At 49.8% G+C, this 25333-nt stretch overlaps 1 pseudogene across 1 annotated transcript; it reads left to right on the top strand.

The window, feature by feature from the left end:
• Nucleotides 1–13526: 13526 nt before the first annotated feature.
• On the top strand, nucleotides 13527–25013 carry LOC146404047 (SLAM family member 8-like; annotated as a pseudogene). Its single transcript, XR_014844028.1, has 6 exons — nucleotides 13527–13665; nucleotides 19885–20262; nucleotides 22134–22442; nucleotides 24058–24267; nucleotides 24471–24550; nucleotides 24844–25013. The product of XR_014844028.1 is annotated as an SLAM family member 8-like (transcript).
• Nucleotides 25014–25333: the final 320 nt, after the last annotated feature.

Raw genomic sequence — 25333 nt, 5'->3', positions numbered from 1 at the left:
AGAGCTTTGGCACGTGAAACACTGTGGATGACTGTGGACTCTGAGACCCCTCCTCAAAGGCCTAGAGGTGACTAAACATTTAGACTAGAGGCAAAGGGAACCCTGAGTACAGGGTTGAGAAGATGAGATCAAGGAATAAGTATAAGGGGAGCTGGGGAGGCAGGAAGGTGATATTTATTAGGTTCTGGGAAGGTGGGGCAAGGAGAGGGCAACAAAAACTTACTGAGTATTTATCTAATGACTAGGAATCTTTAGGTCCATTTTACAGATGAGGAGACTGAGGGTGGCCTCTCAAAAATGGTGGTCTTTTTTTTTTTTTAAGGTGTACCCGTGGCATATGGAGGTTCCCAGGCTAGGGGTCTAATCAGAGCTGTAGTGGCAACACCGGATCCATAACCCACTAAGAGAGGCCAGGGATTGAACCCGCAACCTCATGGTTCCTAGTCGGACTTATTTTCGATGCGCCACCATGAGAACTCAAGAAACAGTGGTCTTGATTCTCCCCAGAAGCCCACCAGCCCCTTCTTCGTTAAACACTCCCTGGAGTTCCCATTGTGGCGCAGTGGTTAACAAATCCGACTAGGAACCATGAGGTTCTGGGTTCGATCCTTGGCCTTGCTCAGTGGGTTAAGGATCTGGCGTTGCCTTGAGCTGTGGTGTAGGTCACAGACGCGGCTCAGATCCTGCGTTGCTGTGGTTCTGGCGTAGGCCAGCAGCAGCAGCTCCGATTGGACCCCTAGCCTGGGAACCTCCATATGCCATGGGAGCGGCACTAGAAGAGGCAAAAAGACAAATAAATAAATACATACAGGAGTTCCCGTCGTGGCGCAGTGGTTAACGAATCCGACTAGGAACCATGAGGTTGCGGGTTCAGTCCCTGCCCTTGCTCAGTGGGTTAACGATCCGGCGTTGCCGTGAGCTGTGGTGTAGGTTGCAGACATGGCTCGGATCCCACGTTGCTGTGGCTCTGGTGTAGGCTGGCGGCTACAGCTCCGATTCAACCCCTAGCCTGGGAACCTCCATATGCCGCGGGAGCGGCCCAAGAGATGGCAAAAAGACAAAAAAAAAAAAAAAAAAAACCTACATACATGCACACATACATAAAAACTCCCTGGAACCGCTGCCTGCCTGTGGGCAATTCTGGGCAGAGCCACTGGGTGGAGCCATTGCCCGACTTATAGCTCAGGCAGCCTCCCCTGGCAGGACGGGAGGAAGGAAGCAGGGGTTTTTTGCCTGTTGGAGGTGCCCTTTGCTGTGCTGGGTGCTTTGGCACCATGTTTACTTAGTTCTCCCAACAATCCTGGGAAGTAGGTATTACCCCGTTTTACAGAGCATCTGTCCAGGGTTAACTGACCTCATGGTGGAGGAAGGATTAGAATCAATGTCTGTCTGTCTGCAAAGTCCTGCCTCCCGGCAGGCTGGGCTCCCAAAGAAAACATCATGCTGTGCCCTCAGGATACATAGTCTGGTGGGGAGGCAGGTGGGGGACCCCACTTGAGCCTGGGCCAGGGTGTCTAGTGAAGGAGGAGGGTGGGTGAAGTGTATCCAGGTCTTAGCTTTACTTACTGAAGGGGAGAATTCAGTTTTAAGATGGAAATAAACTACAGTGAAAACCACTCCTGTGAAGCCCTCAGGATGCTGCTGAGTTGAGACCAGCACACCCCCCTGGGCAAACTGTCTTCCTGCTCTGGGAGAGGCTGCCTTCTCCTCCTGGAAGCAGGTGGCTGTGTTTCCTGGTCATGCTGCCTGAAGAGTGTGTCACATATTGAAACAATAGACGCCCCCAGACAGTGAGCGATGTGCTGGAAACGCCTGGAACTGGCTTGGGAGAGCTGGTTTTCCGCATCTTTCCCCAGGTCTCTGCTCGGTGTCATCGTGGTGGTGGTTTGAAATGAGCCTTAGAGGGAGTAGCTACACCCAGGGCTGGGCAAAGGCTAGAGACCAGGCCTCTTCCTCCTGAGGAGCGGCTGTTACCCAGTTGGGGGCCCAGCCCTGCCCCTGGGGAGGCGGGTGGAGCAGAGATGGACCAGGGACCCCAGGAAGCCAGGGATTTTCAGCTTCCATGTCAGGCTCACTCCAAGGCCTCCAGTTTGTGAAGAGAGGAGATTCTTCTAGAGCAGACTAGCTGCACATTGAAGTTAGTATTTTCCTTTCTCTCTCCTTTACTGTTGTTGAGAGCAAGCGGGGAATTTGAGTATAAAACTTGCATAAGCAGTGTCTCCCCTGCAGAGCGAGATGGCTGACATGGACTGTGTCCTTGGGTCCAACCAGGGATGGACTCTGGCCAGGCCTAAAGAGGGGGGTGTCCACATGGGACAGGGTGGCTGTGGTGTCCCCTGTGGAGGGACAGTCCCCCACCCGGTGATCAGGGCCCATGGGGTCGGCCAGCAGCGAGCACTGAGCCCTGGGCCCTTGGGGCTGAAGTCCTATCAGAAGGGGAGGTGCTGGGTGAGCTCGTGCTGCCTGTGAGGCCACCTCTGGGCTCCATGAGAGCAGCTGATGGTGACAGGCCAGGAGAGGAGAGTCCTGGCTGTGCTGAGGCACAGGTGTGCTCAGTACGTATTTGCTGAGTGGGAACCAGTCACGGCTGCCACGTGCAGCTTGGCTGAGAGCTTCCTGCCTTGGTCCAGAGCATGTGTGACACCCAGTGTCCTCACAGGAGGGCTGGGACGAGGGTGAGACCACAAGACCCCCCTCTCAGGATCCCACCCTGCCCTTGCCCCAGCCTGAGAGTGGGGCCTCCTGGTCTCCCCTGTTCTCGGGGCCCTGGGACCTGCCTCAGAAAGGGGAGGGGCAAGATCCTGGTCACATCACAGATGACCCCTTGCTGCAGGGCTGTGGGAGCCCAGCACAGAGAGCACCTGGTTCCATCTGGGCAGGATGGGGCGGCTCCCAGGGGCCATGTGAGCTGCAACTGGAAGGGTCGGCAGACATTTGACAGGGGCGGGAGGGAGGGTCTTAACTCCAGGGAGTGAGAGCTGGTGACCGGCTGGAGGCTGATGGGGGCTCTTTCTTAGTCCCGGAAAGGAAGGGGGGGACCCCTGAAATGGGGAGGTTTTTTCCAGGTCCCTGCTCCTGCGGGGGCTCCCCCTCCCCCTGAGCCCCCAGTGGGAGAGTCTCAAAGGTCTGTGGACCTCATCTCCGGGGCTGTGGGTGGGGATCTGTGAGCCCACCCTCTTCCCTGTGGGGTGGCTGTTGTGGCCTGAGCCCCTCCCTGTGTGTGTAGGAGGACGTGCTGGGTGTTGTGGTCTGTCCTCTCCCCGCTGAATGGAAGAGAGATGCTGAGGACATGTCCAGTCAAGGACCATGAGGGAAACTTGATAAAGGCATTCCAGTGGGAAGGGGCCCAACTTTGTGGTTGGGCTGAGGTCGGGCAGGGGCCATGCCTGGGAGCTGGCACAAGCCAGGGAAGGGAGCAGTCTCTCCACCTGGGTGGGGGGTTCTCCAGCTTTAAAAGGTAATGCAGCTGGAGTGACTGATGGGATGGATGTGAAGACTAAGATGAAGAGGCCCCATGAGAGCGAGACCCTGAAACGCCCTAGGAGGATAGTTGGCTGCCCCAGGAAGGAGGACAGGTCCCCCAGTCTGCAGCTCACACACAGTGGGGTCCCTGGTCCTGCTGGGAGACCAGCTGAGGCTTCTCACGCCAGCAGCCTGTGCAGGTCTGAGCTGTGGCTGGAGGTGCCGGCCACCTTGTGATGCACTGAGGACCTAGGGAGGTGGCTGTGGTTGGACAAGGGCCGGCTTGATCTTAGAGGCTGCTGAGATGCAGCCACAGGCCTTAGTTCCTCTGCCTGCGGTGATGCAAGGGAGCGGAGAGGCTGCCCTGGTCAGGCCCGGCCTTCCTCCCCCTCATGTGGCTTCTCAAGGTCTGAGTCATCTTGTGTGGGACAGTCACTGCACTGAGAGGGACATGGATCCAGAAAGACCATTGGTTTGGGGGTCTGAGGCCTGGTCTGAGGCCTGATCCTGCTACGTACTGACTTTCCAGAACCTGGGTTACCACCCTATGTGGAACCTGAGTTTCCTCATCTGAATTACGAGAAGAGAAAGGTAGCTGCTTGCCTCTGGCAGGTGGATGTGGTGGTAAACTGGACTGTATAGACAAGTGGGGGGCGCTGATGATGCTTTAATTCTGGCTGGAGACCAGGGGAGATGTGTCCTGTAGATTCAGCAGGAACAGATGAAGCAATGCCCCATTTTTCCAAGGGTTAGACTTCTCCCATCCTTATCCTTTAGAAATTAATGCAGGGCAGGGGTCCATTGTCATGGCCACGGGCCTATGGGGCCCTCACATACCAGAATGGTTTCTTTGTGGTTTTTGCTTTTGTCGGGTTGCTCCTGCGGCATATGGCCATTCCCAGTGTAGGGGTTGAATTGAAGCTCTAGCTGTTGGCCTATGCCACAGCCACAGCAACACCAGATCCAAACTGCGTCTGTGACCTACACCACAGTTCTCAGCAACTCGGGATCCTTAAGCCACTGAGTGAAGCCAGGGGTCGATCCTGCCTCTTCATGGATACCAGTCAGTTTCCTTAGCATTTCGCCACCCCAGGACCTCCCCAGAATGGTTTCCTCTAGGCTGCTCCACCTTACGAGAGAGAGATTCTTCCTAATGGTCTCATATGGAGCCATGCAACGGTTTCATTTTCTCCTTTGGCCATGAAGCTGACAGCACTTATGACTTGAACCCAGCCAAAACCCAGACTGAGACTTGAACTCACAGTTTTTAAATTAGAATCCCCTCACCAGGTGTCTGGACTGACTGAGGTTCAGGTTCTTAGTGCCTCTGAGCAGAAGGAATCCAGTGAGAGACAAAGTGATAGGTGAGGAATAGATCTATTGAGACAGGACACTTGGGAGAAATGCAAGCGGCAGGCGAGGAGGCTCTGCCCCAGGATGAGGGGGGCACAGTTTTCTCATCCAAGGGGAGTGGTGGTGGGGAAAGACCGCCTCTTCCTCTTTCTTGGACGAGCAGCTCCTCCTTGGTATCCGGTAAGAGAGTGTTTGACCCTACAAGGTCCAACTAGAACTGTCTTGGTGCTTATGCAAATCAGCAGAAGGGTGGTCCTTCGACTCCTCCTGAATGCAGGCCTCGCCCCACCTGCCACCCAATGACCCGAGAGGCATATTTTGGGCCATCACTAGTCAAGCAAGCCTGCTAAGTTCCTCCTGAGCATTATTAACTTACAGTGGTTTCCCAAAGTTCCCTGGGTGTCCCTCTCTATCTCTGGTCCCTCACGGGGACCTTCTACAACCACCCGTGTAAGGATCCTGCTCCATCCCTATCAGTAGCACAGGAAACCATATTCCGGATTTTTTCCAAAGAGCTCCTGACACGCAAAAGATACAACAAATTAAACTAGGAGTTCCTGTTGTGGCTCAGAGGAAACAACTCAACTAGTATCCATGAGGACTCAGGTTTTTTGCTCAGTGGGTTAAGGATCTGGCATTGCCATGAGGTCACAGATGCAGCTGGGATCCTGTGTTGCTGTGGCTGTGGTGTAGGCCCAGAGCTGTAGCTCCCATTTGACCTCTAGCTTGGGAACTTCCATATGCCGTGGGTGCACCCCCCCCAAAAAAGAAGACCAAAAATAAATAAATAAATATGCTCCCATTGGGCACCTAAAAAGAAAAAAAAAAGATAAACTAAACCACCATATATAATGGATTCCTCAGTGACTGTCCGAGACTGCGCACGTATTTAGCACCTTGTCTCTGTTCTATAAGTGTGTGTGTTGAGTTGGAGAGACGGAGGTCACCTGAGGGGTGTCCCCACCTTCCCTGCTTATCTGCGTCACTCTGACCCTTGTGGGGGCCTGTGAGTGAAGCTCTGAGCCCAGGCCCCAGAGGGAGGTCCTGTTTCCTTGAGAATGAGGTCTTTTCGGGGGTCCTGGGGTCTGTCCCTGGAAGGGCCAGAGTTGTCTGGTTTCTTCAGGTCAGACTCGGGCCCTGGACTCGCAAATGTGCTCTGAGCATCAGAGATGGAGCTGAAGGGTGGAGAGGGTGCCTGAGGGCCTCAGAAAATATTTTCCCTGTTTTAGTTGTCCCAACTCTTTGAACTATCGGGGTGATGACTATACCTGCTGAAATGGGGCATAGTCCTGCCTAATTTGGGGAATGGACACAGAGTTGGAAATAATCCTGAGTTCCAAGTTTAGGATCAAAATTTTTTTTTTCTTTTGGTCTTTTTATGGCTGTACCCACAGCATATGGAAGTTCTCAGGCTAGGGGTCCAGTCGGAGCTGTAGCTGGCAGCCTATACCACAGCCACAGCCACAGCCACAGCAACACAGGATCCTAGCCGCATCCTGACCCACACTGCAGCTCATGGCAACACCGGATCCTTAACCCCCTGAGTGAGGCCAGAGATGGAACCCGAAACCCCATGGTTCCTAGTCAGATTTGTTTCCGCTGCACCACAGTGGGAACTCTGAGTGATTTTTTTAAAAAAATACCTCAATATATGGGCATTTCTTCTATCATTTTCCCTTTTCAGTTTGTAAATCTTTCCATAGAAAGCATTGATGATTAAAATATTTTCCTAGCATTGCCAGAGTGGCCCAGTTGTCTGCTCTGTGTCCCTGCATGTCCCTTGGTGCTAGGCCTTTTAAAAAATCTTTTTGTGTCTAGTTTTCCACATTGGGGGAAAACGAACAGATATCATAAATAGGCTCAGAAGTATACTGATGGGGAAATGTTTTATAGGCCATATATTTATCATTTATACTCAATTGTCACACAAGCATTGTACGTGTGCTTTCAGAAATAGACTTAAAGTGGGCAGTGGTACATCAGGAGTAGTTATACTCTGTAATAGCTCCACTGTGATTATATATACTTATATCCACATAGATATGTAGTATATATTTGTATACTACATTATACATACACTTAAATATATATTTCTTTTTGAACATCAGGGCAAAAATAGAGTTAACACAGTAACTCTTATAAATACAAACTTTAATTAATGGAAGTAGAATTTAATATCTATTGAAACATAATTTCATTAAAGATTATCTTTCTCTCCATTAAACGGAGTTAAACCAAAAAAATTTCATCAAGCCAGGTTTCTCTAACTCCGTATGTAAAAAGAACAAGTTTCGGAATTTCAGAAGAGTTTTATCTCCACCAGTTTTCTCTGGTGTCTAAAGAATGTTGTGGCCACACAGTTTAAACTTAATTTTTCCTTACTCATAGATGTATAACTATAGGTTGACCAATTTGCCAGAATTTTTCACAAGGGGTTATCAGATGGAATTGGAGAGGAAGTACTTCCCATGTTTGATTGAAATTAACCTGCATGTGGACACTGAAAGAAAACCAGAATCCTCGCCAGCCAGCAGAAGCCTCACACTGCTGGGTGCAGTATAACTCTAACTAGAAAGGAATCACTAGTAAGAGAAAGCAATTAAGAAGGAAGAGCTCATTTGTGAAATCAGAATCAGACAGCACAAAGGTCAAGCTTGGTGGCTTCCAAGTCCCACTAAGCCCATGACCTCGGTCCAAAGGATGCCTTACAAATCAGATGGGAGTTCAGAAACAAATGAGCAAAAAACCCCCAGATGGGAACCAAGAATGCCCCAGACGGAGGCCAGTCAAGGGGCCTCAGAGTGCACCCTGGGGGCTTACCCAGATGCTGGCAACATTCCACATGTAATCTTTCTCCTTCCTCAAAATTAATTCTTTGGTTGTGAGTGAGAGGAAGGTGAAGGTGGCCTTTGGCAGCTGCTAGGGCAGTCTCTCTTCCACCTTCCATCCCCACCCCGGGGTTCCCACTGGCAAGATGGCAGACCGGGTATGATGGGGGCAGAGCCCTTGGGGAGGGCTGCCCGTCCCTGAGTCAGATCCTGGAAGAGCCTCCACATATGTAGCTGAAAATGTGGCCTCTGTACACCGACACCAATTAAGTCTCAGAGACAAAGAGTTTTGAGGAAGAGAAAGAACAGTTTTTGCTTTGCCAGGCAAAGGAAGACACAGCAGGCTAATGCCTCCAAACTCTGTCCTGACTTGAGAGGGGACAGCGAGGGGTTTTATAGGTTTAGCTCAGAAGACAGGTTATTGATTAGGTGTCTATATTATTCTCCATCCATAGATCACTTCAGAGTCATCGAATCCAGCTTCAGTGGGTACAGTGATGGTTTCTGGTTGTCTTTGGGGTTATCGTTCCTTGACCTTCTCTCTGGAATGAAGATTGCTTGCAGGGAAGGGGTGTTGGGGAGTGTTTCAATTACAAAAGAAAATGCTAGGTGCAGTATAACTCTAATTAGAAAGGAATCATTAGTAAAGAAAAGCAATTAAGAAGGAAGAGCTCATTTGTGAAAAGCCAGACACTAGGTACAATATAACTCTAACTAGAAAACAAATATTAATAATGAGTTAGTGGGCCAAAGCAGGACAGAACATAATGGATACTACTTTAACCAGTTTTTAGCTGTAACAATATTTCCTAAAGACTAACTCTTGAATCAGCCTTTTGAGACTAAGGGGCGGCCTGGGAGGCTAAAGGAAAGAGTTTTACTTCAAAACACAGAGATTTAGGGTCTGGTACATGGTTTCAATTTGATACATTTATATGTTATGATACAATGATCATTGTAGCTTTATCTTACACCTCTGTCATGTAACATTATTCGTCATTTCTTTTTTTGTGGTGAGAATATTCAGGGTCTGGTCTCTTGCAATATATAGCACAGCACTGTTGCCTAGAATCACTATGGTGCATTCGGTCTCAGAATGTATTCACCTTCTAGTTGCAAGTTTGTCCCCATTAACATCTCCCCAAGCATCCCATACCCAGCCCCTGATAACCTCCCTTCTCCTCTCTGTGTCTATGAGTTTGGCTATTTTAGATTCCACATGTAAGTGATATAAGCAATATCCTATTTGTCTTTGTTGACTTCTTTCACTGAGCAAAATACCCTCCAGGTCCATGCCTGTCACAAATGGCAGAATTTTCTCTTTCTCAGGGCTGAGTAATATTCCATTGTGTACATATAAGCCACATCTTCTTTGCTAATCGTCCACTGGTAGACAGTCAGTTTCCACAGCCTGGCTACTGTGAATAGTGCTGCAGTACACACAGGAGGGCAGTGAGCTTTTGAGATCCCGTTCTGATTTCCTTTGGGTACTTACTCAGAAATGGGATTCCTAGACCGCACAGCAGTTGTAGTTTTAATTTTTTTTTCTTTTACTTTTTAGGGCCACACCAATGGCACAAGGAAATGCCCAGGCTAGGGGTCGAATAGGCTGTACAGCTGCCAGCCTACACCACAACCACAGCAAGGCTGGATCCAAGCCGTATCTGTGACCTACACTACAGCTCACAGCAATGCCGGGTCCCCAACCCACTGAGTGAGGCCAGGGATCAAACCTGAGTCTTCATGGACACTAGTCGGATTTGTTTCTGTTGAGCTGCAGTGGGAACTCCCAGGTTCAATTTTTTTGAGGCACCTTCATACTGTTTCTATACTGGCTGAACCAACCATCCATGCTGAATTATTAATTGTTTCCTAGTTACAGCCAGAGTCTTTTAAAAAATATATGCTTTTTGTTTTTTCGTCTTTTTGTCTTTTCCAGGGCTGCACCCGCAGCATATGGAGGTTCCCAGGCTAGGGGTCCAACTGGAGCTGTAGCTGCCAGCCTACGCCAGAGCCACAGCAATGCAGGATCTGAGCCATGTCTGCAACCTACACCATAGCTCATGGCAACACCAGATTCTTAACCCACCTGAGCGAGGCCAGGGATCGAACCCACAACCTCATGGTTCCTAGTTGGCTTCATTAACCACTGAGCCATGACAGGAACTCCTCTTTTTAAAAATATTTGTATACTTCTTCACAAATGACCCACTGAAAAACCATTCTTCATTCTGTTACTATTTTCTAAAGCTATAGTTCTATTTGTTTTAAGAAAAACAATTATGAGTTTAAAAACAGCCAATTGGTGACTTGGATTGGAGGGGAGGAAGGATGGAGGAAAGACTGGCTAGTGAGGGTCAGAGGCTGTCAGTCTATACCTGCTTCCGGCTGCTCCTCTCTCCAGCTCGGTGCTGGGGCAGCCCTGCTGCTCTGAGGCAAACCATTCGTGGCTGGGCTGACAGCTCTTCTCTTTCACGCCGGTGGGGTGGTCTTGGAAAGACCACACCTGAGATCTTCTCCTGCCACGTCCTTTGCACAAGCCCTGCTCTCCTCACTCCCAGGGCTGCCATTTCCTCCCACATCAGGACACATCCATCCTCTCTCTACCCAAGGCCTTTCACAGTCATCATAGGAGTTTCTCAGAATCAATACTTTCCTTCCCCTCCTGGTCATGTCCAAGGCTGGACAGCTGTTGGCAGCTTGTGAACCCCTTCCCGCTTCCTGAAAACATGAGCTTCAACAAGTTCTTTAATTTCTCTAGATATTCAGGATACCCCTCTATAATACGTATGTAGTGCTTAGACAGAAGGGTTGTCTTGAGGACTTGTGATTGATATTGTGATGTAATTGAGATACACATGGAAAGCCTCTGACATGTAGTAGATTTTCGATAATTTATTATGCATGTAATGCAGCTCTTAGCTGGGCTGCTCTTTGGACTTCAAATAAGATAGATGTGCCCACCCCTCATGTTTTATAAAGGTCCACAGCCCTCCTACAATTTCTCAGGATCTTTCATTCTCATGGTCACCTCTCGGATCTCTGTTCCCTCCTGAGCTCTCCATCTCACTCAGGTCTACATTTCTTTCTCATCCTGCACCTTCCATGTGCCCCCAGCGTACACATACACACACACACACACACACACACACACACACACACACACATGCACACGCGCGCACACACGCACACACACTCTGCTACAACAGAGAGGTGTACCTTCCTTCGATTCTCCAAAACCTTACCAGTACCAGGTAGTTGTTCATAGTAACCTCTTACCAGAGGTTCTATGTGTGTGTGTGTGTGTGTGTGTGTGTGTGTGTGTGTGTACATGTGTGCGACTCATGCCTTAGCGCAGGATGGCAGGGATGCTCACAATGAGAGAGACATCTGGATGTTTTTAAAGTCCCCAGTGTTGTGCCAGTATGGATTATCTGTTGACTGACTCTCCTCCCAGTGGCTTTGGTCTCCAGCCACATTGCTCTCTGGCTTCCTTCTCTCTAGTTTCCTCTCTCATTTCCTTCTCCCCAAGCCTGTGACCCAAATGATTTCAGTAATAAAACACACAGAATTCTCTTCTCACAGTTATGGAAATTGTGGAGGAGGGATGTGTGACTTCCTTTCAACATAAGAAGTTGTTTTTTTTTTTTTTTTTTTTTTTTTTTTTTTTTTTTTTTTAGGGCTGCTCCCAAGGCATGTGGAGGTTCCCAAGCTAGGGGTCAAATTGGAGCTGTAGCTGCCAGCCTGCACCACAAACACAGCAATGCCAGATCTGAGCTACGTCTGTGAACTGCACCACAGCTCATGGCAAGACTGAATCCTTAACCCACTGAGCGAGGCCAGGGATTGAACCTGCATCCTCATGGATACTAGTCAGATTCGTTTCTGCTGAGCCCCAATAGGACCTCCCAATATAAGAAGCTTCTGATCATGAGGTGCATGAACCACCTCTGGAGATAATTTCCCTGCTAGAAGGAGCAGAGGGGGATCCAGCCAGCATTGCCTATTCAGTTGTCTGAGAGTCTCTGGAGCAGTTTTGAGGGCGCACAGACTGGACACCAGATGCCTTGCTTGAGGCTACACAGTGGGATGGGTGAGAGGGTGTGATGCTGCGGGGTTTTTCCAGAGCTCGTTGTCAGGAATTCAGGCTCTGCACCTTGATTAGCTGTGTGATCCTTACAGATCACATAATGACTTTAGGTTCAGGCTTCACGTCTGAAAAATGCGATTAATAGGCAGTGCTGCGACTACCTTGAGCGTGTGGTCATGGGGCCAGCCCTGAGGATCCAGCCTTTGGGTCTGAGTAGCTGAGAAGAGGAGACAAGGGCACTCGGTGGAGAGAAGGAGAGGGCCCTGCCCTGGAGTTGAGTAGATGGTGCTGCTTCCCTAGGGTGCTGGAGGCAGGAATTCTTGGATGTTGCATGACTTCCAGTCTGGGGGGAGAAGGTCAGGACCTGAGCCTCAGTAGGTGGGAGTGAGTCTGAGGCAGCTGAGGCTTTGCCAGGAGGATGAGTAGATAGCTAGCCTACCCTCTGTGACAGCAGGAGCAGGGCCAGCAGGGGCTTAAAGGAAATGCTGGATGTGATGCAGACGAGTGCCTATCTGATACTGTGGGAGGGGTGCCTGCTTTGCCCCATGTGTGGCAGCTGGGAAGCCATACAAGAGCAAGCCACTTGCCCCAAAGAGCTTTGCTTTTTTTTTTCTTTTTTTTTTTTTTTGGTCTTTTGTCCTTTTAGGGCACCACCTGCAGCATATGGAGGTTCCCAAGGCTAGGGGTCTAATTGGAGCTGTTGCTGCCATCCTATGCCACATCCACAGCAATGCCAGATCTGAGCCGTGTCTGCAACCTACACCACAGCTCACGGCAACACTGAATCCTTAAGCCACTGAGCGAGGCCAGGGATCAAAACGGCTACCTCATGGTTCCTAGTCAGATTCGTTTCTGCTGTGCCACAACAGGAACTCCGAGGTTTGCTCTTTTGTGCACAGCTTCTACCTGGGCCACCGAGAGTTGAAGTTTATGAAAAATCAAAGAAGAAATTTTAGGAGTTCCCTCGTGGTTCAGTGAGTTAAGGATCTGGCATCGTCACTGCTGTAGCTCTGGTTATAGTTGTGGTGTCGGTTTGGTCCCTGGCCTGGGATGTTCTGCATGCCATGGGTGCAGCCGAAAAACAAAACAAAACAAAAACAAAAAACTGACTCACTACATTGTGTAGACAGAGGTCAGGGTCCAAGCAGGAGTAGCCTAGCCCACTCTGACTGTAATTGGGTGACTTCTGTGCCAGCCCAGAGGCTGACACTGGTGAGCAGGGCTGCCTGGGCGGCGGGCGGGTGGGGTGGGGGAGGAAGCTGTTGCCCTAGGGAGGCAAGAAAGAGTGTGTGAGAACTCCAGACTGGCTGAGACTTCACGGAGTGGGGTCTGTCCAAGACCATGTCAGGCCCTGAGTTTATACACTCATCCTAAAATTATTATTATTATTATTATTATTTGTCTTTTTAGGGCCGCACTCGTGGCACATGGAGGTTCCCAGGCTAGGGGTTGAATTGGAGCTGTTGCCACCAGCCCACGCCACAGCCACAGCAACCTCAGATCCAAGCAGTGACTGCGACTTACACCACAGCTCATGGCAAGGCCGGATCCTTAACCCACTGAATGAGGCCAGGGATGGAACCTGCATCCTCATGGATGCTAGTTTGGTTCGTTAACCACTGAGCCGCAACGGGAATGCCCAAAAAACAAATTAAAAATAAAAGATAAAAGGGTTTTCTCTAGACTGACAGAGCTGTCTCCCAGAACTCACTTGCTGACCAGTGGTCAAAGGGGAAATCATTTGTTAGCCCCTCCCTGGGGGGGAAGAGCTGTGTAAAGGGCTCAGAGGGCGTCTTCTCTCCCCTGTGTCTGCCTGCTAGATGTTCCTCTGCAGCTGAACAGCTGGCAGGCAGCCCGAGATGGGGCCCTGCTCAGGAAACCCCCACCTCCGCTGGGCCTCTCGGCTCCTGGGACTCCTCAGCCTCCTCTTCAGTGAGTGGCCCGGGCTCCTGGGCGGGAGGGCCAGTGTGGGGAGCATAACGCAGGGTGTCCTTTCCGTGTCTAATGTGGTTGAGGAACCAAAAGACACAGCAGTTGTGTTATAATGTAGCAAAGGCCGTGCATTTGGTTTAGAGCCCCAAGGTGAAGGAGAACAACCAGATGGTCTTTTGGTTGTGGCGAGGCTGGGACCCTGAGCTGGGAGCCTTGGCTGCATGAGGGACACATTTCCAGGGAGGTGAGGCTGCTTCTGCTGCAATGACAGGGAAGCTGGGGGAACCTGGTGGTCCCTGGGGAGAAGGATGGAGACAAAGTGGGGGCGGCTCCTTGGAGCAGAGTTTGGGAATGAGGCTGCCCTGGTCTGGACCCAGAGGGGACCTGACAGCCTCTGCAGCTGTCCTGTGGAGGGGGGCCAACTAGAACCGCAGGTCTGAGCTGGAGGAAGCAACACTAGCCTGGGATCCTTGGGCTTCTCCGCTAAAAAAGCACGGGGAGGAGTTCCTGTTGTGGCTCAGCGGTTAAGGAACCCAACTAATATCCATGAGGAGGCGGGTTTGCTCCCTGGCCTCGCTCAGTGGGTTAAGGATCTGCGTGGCCATGAGCTGTGGTGTAGATCACAGTCGAGCCTCGGATCCCGCATGTCTGTGGCTGTGATGTAGGCCAGCGGCTACAGCTCAGATTTGACCCCTAGCCCGGGAACCTCAGTATGCTGTGGGTGCGCCCCTAAAAAGACAAAAAAAAAAAATGCACGTACCAATTGATTGGGAGGTATTTCCAATTTCTATAATGCCAGATGCATGGATTTCCATTAGTAAGATGCATAAAACTCCGTATGATAAAAAGCCTGATATTGCAAAGGAAGTGGGCAGTCTTCAGTAGTTAAGAGCATCTCTACACCCACATGTTTATAGGAGGATGGAGAAGACGCAGAAAGAGACACAGTAGATTGTGCATAGGGAAAAGATTGGAGATAGAGGATAGAAAGCAGGCAGGATGAGGAATTGAGCAAAAAAAGGGAACAGGAGGAAAAATAATGTCCCAAAAAAAGATGTATAAATATTTGTGTGTTTTGAAAAATTGTATGATTGTAACAGATAAAGACATTAAAGAAAAACGGATGAAGCAAAGAAGGTATTGTACATTGAGAATTCTGATGAAAGTTTGAATGCTTTTTTTTGTGTGTGTCTTTTGAGGGTGTTACCCGTGCATATGGAAGTACCCAGGCTAGGGGTCGAATCTGAGCTGCAGCTGCCAGCCTACACCACAGCCACAGCAACGCCATATCGGAGCTGCCTCTGTTACCTATACCACAGCTCAGGGCCATGGAGGATCCTTAACTCACTGAGTGAGGCCAGGGATCAAACCTGCATCCTCATGGATACTAGACAGGTCGTTACCCCTGAGCCACGCCAACAGGAACTCCCTTGAAGGCCTTTCTTGTTCTAATCTTTTGTTTTAACATCTAGCCACTTTTATTGTTATAATCTATTGTTTTAATATCTAGTCACATCAAGTGTTTCTTTTATCAGAGAAACGAATGGAATTCAGTGAATTGGAGAGTGCTTGTAACACTGTGATATAACAGTGAGCATTTTAAGGACTAAATTCCTTTAAACTAAAAAATTGTGGGATTTCTGCACTTTCTCTAATGCTATTTAACTGGAAAAATATGTTCAATATTATGGAATATTCTCTCTAGATTCTGAAGCTGGGAGATTCACAATTTTGAGAGAGAGAGAGAAAAACTGAAGTTCTCTTTTTACAATCAATGAACCAATCGGTCAGTCAGTGAACTACTGTGGGTTTCCTAGTGTGATGCTGGCGGAAGAGTCATAAAAAGGACAATATTTTATGTTGCTTTGCGAGTTTGAAATTTTATACTATTTAAATCTATTTTAACTCACCTTGTTACACCCACACCCTCGTCGGCTTTATTTTCTTCCTCTTCAGGATTAGATCTGTTGTAGATCACAGCTCCTGCTGCCCCCTTCTCTTTCTCTGTCTTCTTCCCTCTTCCTCCCAGCTGGGCTCCCAGCCCTTCTGGGTGGGTCCTGGTGAACCTCCTCTCCCCCTGGTCCCCTCGAGTCCCAGCAAGTGGAGGATGTGGCTGGGCTGCTCAGCTGGCCAAAGTCCTGCCCTGCGAAGCCCCACTGAGTGCTGGCTTCCTTTTTCCCAGGAGAGGCCTGGTGGAGGGTGAGCTTCCAGCAGTGGCCCAGATGCTGGTGATGCTGGGAGGGGGAGCTCCTGGGGAGGACGGGGCTGGGGTGGAGAGCTGATGGGCAGCTCCCGCAGGGGAGAAGCACAGGGCAGGGAGGGAGGGGCCCTGGCTCCAGGTTTGGCTCTGCCCTGTGTGACCCAGGCCAGGGTTACCTCTGGGGAGTTTCCTCCTTTGTGACAGGAGGGGACTGAGCAGACCCCCTGGAGGGCCTCTCCCAGCTGTGATGTTCTGGGATTCAGTGCCTCTGGGCAGACAGGACACTCCTGCTCTGAATCTTCACCCTGTCCTGTTCTCCTGTCCTCTTCTGTGTCCTGACAGGGACTGAGAGCTGCAGGGTCTGGGTGGGGCACCTTCCAAGAGAAGACCCCCCACTCATCTCATGATCACTTCTCAGCCCCCCAAGGAGGGAGGGAGAGAATGCTGCCCTTCAAGTCCCTCCTGTAGGAATCCAGCCTGCACCCCCTCTGTTTTCTCTGTCTCTGCTCCTGAGAGGGTCTCAGGACCCAGCGCTCTGAGTCCACCTGCTGACCGTCACCTCCTTCCCCACAGGGTGTGAAGACGTGTCTGCAAGCCACGCTCAGGAAAGCAGGCGATGGCTGTTTAGCATCCGCTAACTAATAGCCTTGGCCAGACTCTTTCTGCTCCTGTCTGTTTCGCAGAAAAAACCAGCTTCTTTCTCCCTGTTTCCCTGGTGCTGCCCCCTCTGTTACCAACTCTGGGGGAAAATAAGACAAACCCTGTTTGATCAGAATTACTGGTGAAAATCCTTTAGGAAGGAGGCACCCTGGAGACTGAAATGCTGTCCCTCAGGAAGTCCAAATGCACATAGGATTATGGCACAAGGGCTGTTTCTTTGAGCCTCAGCTTAAATAAACATTTACATGTAGGGTCCATTGTTGTATTAAAATTGCATATGTAAACATGGATGAATTCTAAGTGTAGGACTGACCTTGGTGTTAAAAAATACTTTCACTTCGCTTATGAATGGAGGAACCAGTATAGGCTGTTAACAAGTGATTCAAAGGAAGAGTCAAAAATCACACCCGTAATGACCATCAGGAATGAGGAAATGAATTACAAATAGATATGCTGTGTTCACACGGGTTTATGGTATTTGTGGCTCCATCGATAAAGGTTTGGAAGGATAGGCATCAGTAACAGGGCTTTCATATGGGATGGGGTGCACTTCAAACTGTTAATCAACTCCAGAAGCCATTGAATTGCTTTCAATAAATAATAAAAAAATAGCACAATACTTATAAGCAACCCATTAAGGGAAAGGGAGATGCCCACACCCAAGAGGGCCAATTACATAAAAATTTCCAGCCCAACCTGCGAAAACCTGCAGCCTGTTCTTCCCTCCAAGTTTACCACTGTCCTGTGGGAAGGGACCTGGGCAGCGGGAGTGAGAGATGGGAGAAAATTCATTTTCAAACTCTATCTCCCATCCTTTTTTTTTTTTTATGTCATATAAATGTATAATATGTTTACAATTTCAAAAATTCTGAAATGCGATCTGCTCACCCTTTGAATGGAGATAATCATCTGTACCTACCAGCTTTGATGGGTTGTCTTGAGGATTACTAGATACTTGGTATCTGACAGAGCTGCTGAAAGGTAGGGACTGAGACTCGCTCATGGCGGATGGTCTACGTCTTGTTCCAGGCAGTGAATTTGTCCTTCCCTCTTCCTTCCTCGCCTCCATCCCTCCCTCTTTTCCTTCCTTCCTTCCTTTCTTTCTCTTTCTTCCTTCCCTCCTTTCTTTCTTTCTTCCCTCCTTTCTTTCTTTCTTTCTTTCTTCCTTCTTCCTTTCTTCCTTCCTTCCTTCCTTCCTTCCTTCCTTCCTTCCTTCCTTTCTTTCTTTCCTTCCTTCCTTCCTTCCTTCCTTCCTTCCTTCCTTCCTTCCTTCCTTCCTTCCTTCCTTCCTTCTTTCTTTCTTCCTTCCTTTCTTTCTTTCTTTCTTTCTTTCTTTCTTTCTTTCTTTCTTTCTTTCTTTCTTTCTTTCTCTCTCTCTCTCTCTTTCTCTCTCTCTCTCCCCCTCCCTCCCTCCCTCCCTCCCTCCCTCCCTTCCTTCCTTCCTATTTCTTTTCTTTCTTTCACTGCACCTGCAGCATGTGAAGTTCCTGGGCCTAGGATCAAACCCATGTCACAACAGCAACCCAAGCCACTGCTGTGACAATGCTGGATCCTTAAACTGTTGTGCCATAAGCAAACTTGCTCTTTTAGCATTTTTTTTTTTTTTGTCCTTTTAGGGCCGCACCCGTGGCATATGGAGGTTCCCAGGCTAGGGGTCTAATCGGAGCTGTAGCCACCAGCCTACGCCTCAGCCACAGCAATGCCAGATCCAAGCTGTGTCTGCAACCTACACCACGGCTCATGGCAACACCAGATCCTTAAGCCACGGAACGAGGCCGGGGATGGAACCCACAACCTCATGGTTCCTAGTCGGATTGTTTCCACTGTGCCGAGACAGGAATTTCCTATTGGCCATTTTCCACTAAAGTACAGTTAACTAATTAATTAGTTTAATTTAGTGTAAAGTGTACAGAAAAATGATGCAGTTATTGATTTATACACTCAAGCACACACACATATACTTTTTTCAGATTCTTTTTAATTATTACAAGATATTGAGTACAGTTCCTTGTGCTATACAATAAGTCCTTGCTGTTTATCTATTTTATGTACATAGTGTGTATAAGTTTCAGACTCCTAATTTATCTGTCACCTCCTCCCCATCCTCTTTGGTAACCGAAAATTTGTTTTCTATGTTTCAGATACATCTTCATTTTTTATTTTTATTTTTTGCATTTAGAGCTACCCCTGTGGCATATGGAGGTTCTCAGGCTAGGGGTTGAAATGGAGCTACAGCTGCCAGCCTACACTACAGCCACAGCAATGCCAGATCGAGCTGCATCTGGGACCTACACCACAGCTCATGCCAACGCCAGATCCTTAACCCACGGGTCGAGGCCAAGCATTGAACCTGCAATCTCATAGTTCCTAGTCAGATTTGCTTCTGCTGCACCACAATGAGAACTCCAGATTCATCTTTAAATAAACAAGAACAAATCACTGTGAAAAAGGTCATCAAAAAAAAAAAAAATTCCCCAGGTGCTCTCCTTTGCTTATAAAAATGCAGTGTGAATAGGTTGTTTAGGGGAGGAGAGAGAGGCCAGATCTTCAGCATTTTGAGCCACCCAGAGTGCCTCCCTTGGAGAGGGTGAGTGTGGGTGGAGCCTTGTCAGGTGAGGGGAGAACTAGAGGAGATCCTTGCTGAGGAAGATGGAGAGGCTCCAGGGTCAGGGTCTGTGAGGCCGACGCCCAAGGAAGAGGCTGAGTGTGAAGGGAAGGGGGGGGGTTCCTCTAAGGTCGCTTTGCTTTTGTTTATTTGGGCCTCAGCCCACCCATCTGAGCAAGACCCTAGATCACGGATGGCTTTTTCTCCACAGCCTTAACCCCCCTCTCCCACCAAGGCCGTCTCTTCAGGGCTACTGTGACTCTCGTGATGGAAGGACCGGTTTTATATAACCCAGGACCACCCAGTGACATCCCCTCACCTTTGCTGGATCCTATTCCTTATAAGTCAGTCACTAGGTGCAGCCCAGCTTCCAGGGAAGGGGGTTCCACGGGGGTGTGACCAGCAGGAGGGAGGGACTTAGGGAGACACTTTGGAAGCTGCCTCTTACAGTTATGCACCTGCTGTGTGTCCCTGAAAATGTACAAAATCAGTGATTTTGATCCATTATCGTCTTTAGTTCATACTATCCTGATGAAGCAGATAAGGAAAGTGAAGGTTAGCAAGGTAAAGTAACATGTCTAATGTTACAACCCACCAGCATCAGGATTTGATTCTAGAATTCCTTCAAGTCATGTCCTAGGCTCCTTTCCAAGAATGAAGAGAGAAGACTGGAGGGTTTCATGAGAAAAGTGATTTCTGTGGTTTTCATTTGTTCTTGAGAAAATCCTCCTGTTTCCTCTTTCCAATGCCCTAGGTGTCTGCCGCAGTGGGACCAATAGTGATGGAGGTCCTGCTCCTGGAGTTCAGGATTCTGGAATCCACATTCCTCTGCAGGGGATCCGAGGAGGTTCTGTGCTGTTTCCTTTGCCCAAGAAGCAAGACGCTGAGCTGGAGGAGGTCACGTGGGGCTTTGGTCCTGCGTCAGAGTACAGAGTCCTGCTGTGAGTCCGTCCTGCGGAAGCTCCCACCTGGGTCAGCCTCCAGGACAGGTACCAGGAGAGGGTCCATGTGCCCAACATAACGTCCCTGAAGATTGAGAACCTGACCCCCGAGGACAGTGGGCTGTACCGGGCTCGAGGCAGCTTCACTGGAGGAGTAGATTTTACCCAGGTTTTCCACCTCACTGTCTATGGTATGTGACCCCTGCCACCCTATCCCAGGGCGTATGTCCTTCTTCTAACCCTAGGAGTGTCACATAGGCCCCACACTGGTTGGAGGATTCATTCCAGACACCAGCCTTCAGATTCTCTTTTCTCCCTTGAAATGAGGGTACTGGGTTCACCGCAAATGGAGAACAGAGCTGCGGGTCACGCTGGGGAGCAAATTGCTTCAGTGTTTTGGGAGAGGAGAATGGAAACTTAAGGGAAAAGGATTTTTTTGCCATAATGTTCATTGTTCATTATAGGACAGAGTGTGTTTCATTTGTGCATTGGTTGTGTGTTGCTGTCGGAACAAATTGCTATAAATGAGCGGCATGGGACAATAAAAATTTATTATTTTCCTGTGTGGTGGGTCAGAAATCAGACATGGTCTCCCTGGGCTTTCGAGGGGTTGGCAGGTCTGTGTTCCTTCCTGGAGGCTGCAGGGGAGACAAAGATTCCTTGCTTTTCCGACTTTCTAGCCGTTGCCTGCACTCCTTGGCCATGACCACCTTCTTCCACCTTCAAAGCTGGCAGTCACAGGACCAAATCCTTCTCACACTGTGTCCCTCTGAGCTACTCCTCTTTCTTTCACTTTCAAGCCTTTTTTTGTGGTGACATTGGGTCCCTCCAGATCATCAGAATCACCTCTATTTTAAGGGCAGCCAATGAACAACTGTAAGTCTAACTGTTCCCTAGTTCCCCCTTGGTCATGTAACCTGCATCTTCATAGGTTTTGAGGATTATCATGTGGGCATCCTTAGAGTGGCTGGGGGCCCTCGTCTGCCTCCCAGCATTTGGAAATTCATGTGTACTTAGTCCTTCCTGCCCCCTTGCCTCTTCCTGAGCACTGGCCTGAGGCCAGCTTCACCCACACAGACTCCCCAAATCCAGCTCTAAGAGTCTTGGTAGGTAGGGCAGAAAGCGTACATTGCACCACATAAAAGCAGTTAACCAACACTTTCTTGCCCTAAAGTTCCTACTGTTTGGGAACTATCTGCTATGAGAGAGTGTCTTTTGCAGCTTTAGGTTCCCGTGTGATTTGTGAGACTGGCTCCTTGATCTGTCACTTCACTTTGTGTCGACCTCAAGCTGAGTGGCCCATTCCACCCTTGGAGTTGTCATGCCTGGTCACTATGACCGCATCTCTCAGAAGTGGCTCTTCTTTGGACATCCAGTGCAGGCAGAGGTCAAGCCTCCACCAGGGCCTGCAGTTCCAGGTGTCATCTGAGCAGGAGAAGCAGGGCAAGGTCCTGGACCAGGTCAATTCCTTCATTCCAGACGTCTTCCCCCGCTAGGAAACACCCCGTTTCCTGGCAAATAATGGTCCTCAAAGATGACCCAGCATTTAGTTTTCTTTTTCTTCTGTATTTCTTTTTATGGCCACACCTGCAGCATAGGGAAGGTCCTAGGCTTCGTGCTGAATTGAAGCTGCAGTTGCTGACCTACAGCACAGTCAAGGCACCACCAGATCCAAGACGCACCTGCGACCTACACCGCAGCTTGTGGCAATGCCAGATGCTTAACCCACTAACTGAGGCCAGGGATCAAGCCCATACCCTCACACACACCCCATCGGGTTCCTGCCCCACTGAGCTACAAGGAGAGCTCTGCATTTAGAGTTCTTATGGAAGAGTCTTAACACTTGCTCAGTCTAGTGAGCTCACGTGGGGCTTAGCCCAGCGGTTTCCTTTCTTACGGTCACTTCGATGTAAATACAGTGGGGTCTGTACCCACTGAGTTTTATCTGGAAAAAGCCCTCCCCATCTTGAGGGTGAGGATGCCAGAGATAATGGATGTGAAACCAAGAACCGTGACCTTCTCCACTCACGTGAGGCTCCATTCTTTTTCCTTCCTGTCCCAGAGCCTGTGCCCATCCCCCAGATCCTGGTCCACTCACCATCCATCACGCAAGGCTGGTGCAATGTCACCATTGAGTGCAGGATCTCATGGGGCACAGAGGACCTGAAGGTGACCCGGGAGGGCAAGGGCCTCCCCAGGCAGCTGGAGGAGAGAGTGACACTGGGACCAGCCCCCAGTTCCTGGACCTTGGCTGTGCACCTTCCCCGGAGCCAGCCTTACACCAACATCACCTGTGTGGTCAGCAACGAAGTGGACCAGAAAACTGCCACCTTCAACCTTGGGGAAGTCTGCCACCTCGGGGACGCCCATGGTGAGTGCACCTGCCACAGGGGAGGGGCACTCTCAGAGTTCGGGTGCAGTGGGACGAAGGTTCTGGGCTTTTCTCCCCACCGTGTTATTAGCACCACCTTCCAGGGGGTCACCCCATTCAGGAGCCTGGGCAGCCCATCCAGGCTGCATCTGCTGTTAAGTGTCTCTCAGTCCAGGCTCTCCTTTCCACCCCTTGCCCCTGCTGGTCCAGGCAGCAGCCATCCAGCTCCTCTCCTCACACTCATTCTTCATTCATTGTGTGTCTAGAGTGGTCTTTTGGAAAAGTAATCAGATGTGTCCCTGGTGGTTGTTGTCTGTGGGATCTGACGCAGTGACTCCCTGTGGGATTCAGGGCTCACACACTCCTCTGCCCACATTTCTGGGCTTCACACTGAGCTGCTTGCGTGGTGTTCCTGAATGTGTCCTGCTATTGCGAGCTTTTGAGCATCTGGTAATGCAGTTTCCTCCACCATCAGCCCTCCTGCCCCCGTCCTTCACGTTCTGACTTATTCCTATTGAAGGAGCCCCCAGCAGGCACAGCTACGTCCTGTGCATGTGACCTGTGTTGTCACCTGGACTCAGAAAGGCCCCTCTCTTGGTTTAAAACTGTACAGGTGCCATCTTGACATGTTAACTAGCTTTTGAATAGGGGTCCTGGGGTTTCATCTTCCCAGGGCCCCGCAGGTGCTGGAGCCACCCTTCCCCAGGCATCACCCCCTAAAGGGGCAGTCATGGCCACCCCCCACGCGTGGAACACGCCACTGACCTTGAGGTCCACAGACAAAGTAGCAATGTTCTGCTTATGGATCTGTCTCCTCTGTAGCCTGGAACTCCTTGAGGGCAGGGGCCAGGTCTAGTTCTCCTTTGAATCCCTGTCCCAAGCGGGACAACCTGCAAAGTGGTTCATGGTGTTGCCTTGAATGGAAGAATGGCCTGGTCCCCTGTGTGCAGTCTTGCCCCTCTAGCCCAGCCTATAGCAGCTGCTGGGGGGATGTGATGTGTCAGCATCACTTAAAACCTTGTATTACCCTCTTCTGGGGCCCAAACTGGAGTCTCAGATGAAGGTCAACACTCAGCATGACCCTTAAGACCCTGTGGAAAGAGACTCGTCCTCCCTCTGATCCTTTTCAGCCAGCTCCTCCTGCCACAGTGAGGTGATGGCAGTTCTAAGGCCGACGATTTGCCACAGCCATTGCCTGAACGTGGGGCTCCTCCTTCCCGGAATACAGTCCTCAACCTGAATACGTAGTAAACTCCTACTCCTGCCTCAACACTCAGTTTTACACATCACCTCCTCTAGGAAGCCCTCCCTGAAGACGTGTGTACGGGTGGAAACCTCTATTGCATGGCAGTCTCTCTGGCTGGTAGACGTTGGTATTTTCTCAGTGTTCTCTCTGGGTGACCACACCTTGTTCCTTCCAGTCTCCCTGAACTCAACCAGGAGCTCAGGAGGAGGCTGACTGAATGAACCTGCCAAGCTCCTCCCTCTTCAGCTTCTGAACCAGGACCCTTCAGACCTCTCCACGTGCTCGCTCGCTCTCTTTCCCCTTGGCAATAAGCATCTCAAGTTCTGTCTGGCCTTAATGTTCTTCGTTCTCTCCGTGTGAGGGAAACAGGTTCACTTGGAGAGGCGATTGTTGTTTCCCTACGAGGCATCCTAGGGTCTGTCGTGGTCATGGTGTTGGTCCTCAGAGGTGGACTGTACCTTTGGAAGGCACACGGGAAGAAGAAGAAGAAGGAGAAGGAGAAGGAGAAGGAGAAGGAGAAGGAGAAGGAGAAGGAGAAGGAGAAGGAGAAGAAGAAGAAGAAGATGGAGACTGCAAGAGGCAGGTGGCACTTCTCCTTCCTGCCCCAGTTACTTCCCCTCCCCCACTGGACCCTTGGCGCCCTTCCTCCTGCATTCACTTCTCAAGGAATATCTGTGCACAGGAGATGGTGGCAGTGGTCATGGCCTTGGGGTACACAGCAGTGGGTGGAGGGTACTGGTTTCCCAGGCCCCGATTTAAGCTCCATTCTGTTTGTGACTCAGGAGCAGGATTGCAGGAGGATCATGGGGTCCGTGACTGTGGCATCTAGAGTGCAGAACTGAGCCAGCAGGAGTCTCTTGAGGTGAGATGTACCCAGTGAGTACTGAGCATTGTGCCCAACCTGTGCTCTCCTGGTTCCCTCACTGCCCAGGCCTGGGTTTGTCTAACTCATGCATTGCTGTTTTTATTCCTCCTGCCACTTTAACTCTTTCTGGACAATACACTGAGAATTTAACCCTGGGACCAGTGTATAGACCTGTGGAATTCTCCAGCATCCTGGCATATTGGACAGATGCCAACCTTTGTTGAGTTGGTGATGGATAGGCCTGTATTCAGATGTGCTTAGTTTGCCATAATGTTCCCTTTCTATTCCAGGGTCCTACCCAGGACACCACCTTACCTGCAGGTGCTATGTCTCCTGAACTCTTCTTGGCAGTTTCTCAGACTCATTTTAAAGAATACCAGTTAGGAGTTTTCTAAATGTCCTCAGTGAAGATTTGTTTGCTGTTTCTCTCATGATTAAACTGGAATTCTTTTTGAAGAAATCCACAGAGGTAAAGTGTCATTTAAATCACCTATCAAGGGTACATAATATCAATATAACTTATCCGATGGTGACCTTGACCTTGATGACCTGGCCAAAGGGAGTGTTTGTCAGGCTCATTCATTATGATGTTATTTCCCCCCTCCCCCCTTTCCACACGCTTCTCACTGGAAGGAAGTCGTTACGTGCAGTCCACACTTAAGCGGTGAAGGTTGTGCTTCTGTCCTTGAGGGTGGAGCATTTACACACATACCTACTTGCTAGAGTCGTCTGAGTGAGGATGGAAGAAGTAATGCACACCAAGTGCTTAGTCTCAGTGCC

This window comes from Sus scrofa, chromosome 4, assembly GCF_054392235.1.
Source record: "Sus scrofa isolate SSC_HxYL_T2T_F1_AM1 chromosome 4, Sscrofa_HxYL_maternal_Yorkshire_Landrace_v2.0, whole genome shotgun sequence".
Lineage (NCBI taxonomy): Eukaryota > Metazoa > Chordata > Mammalia > Artiodactyla > Suidae > Sus > Sus scrofa.
This window is presented reverse-complemented; position numbering and strand designations above follow the sequence as displayed.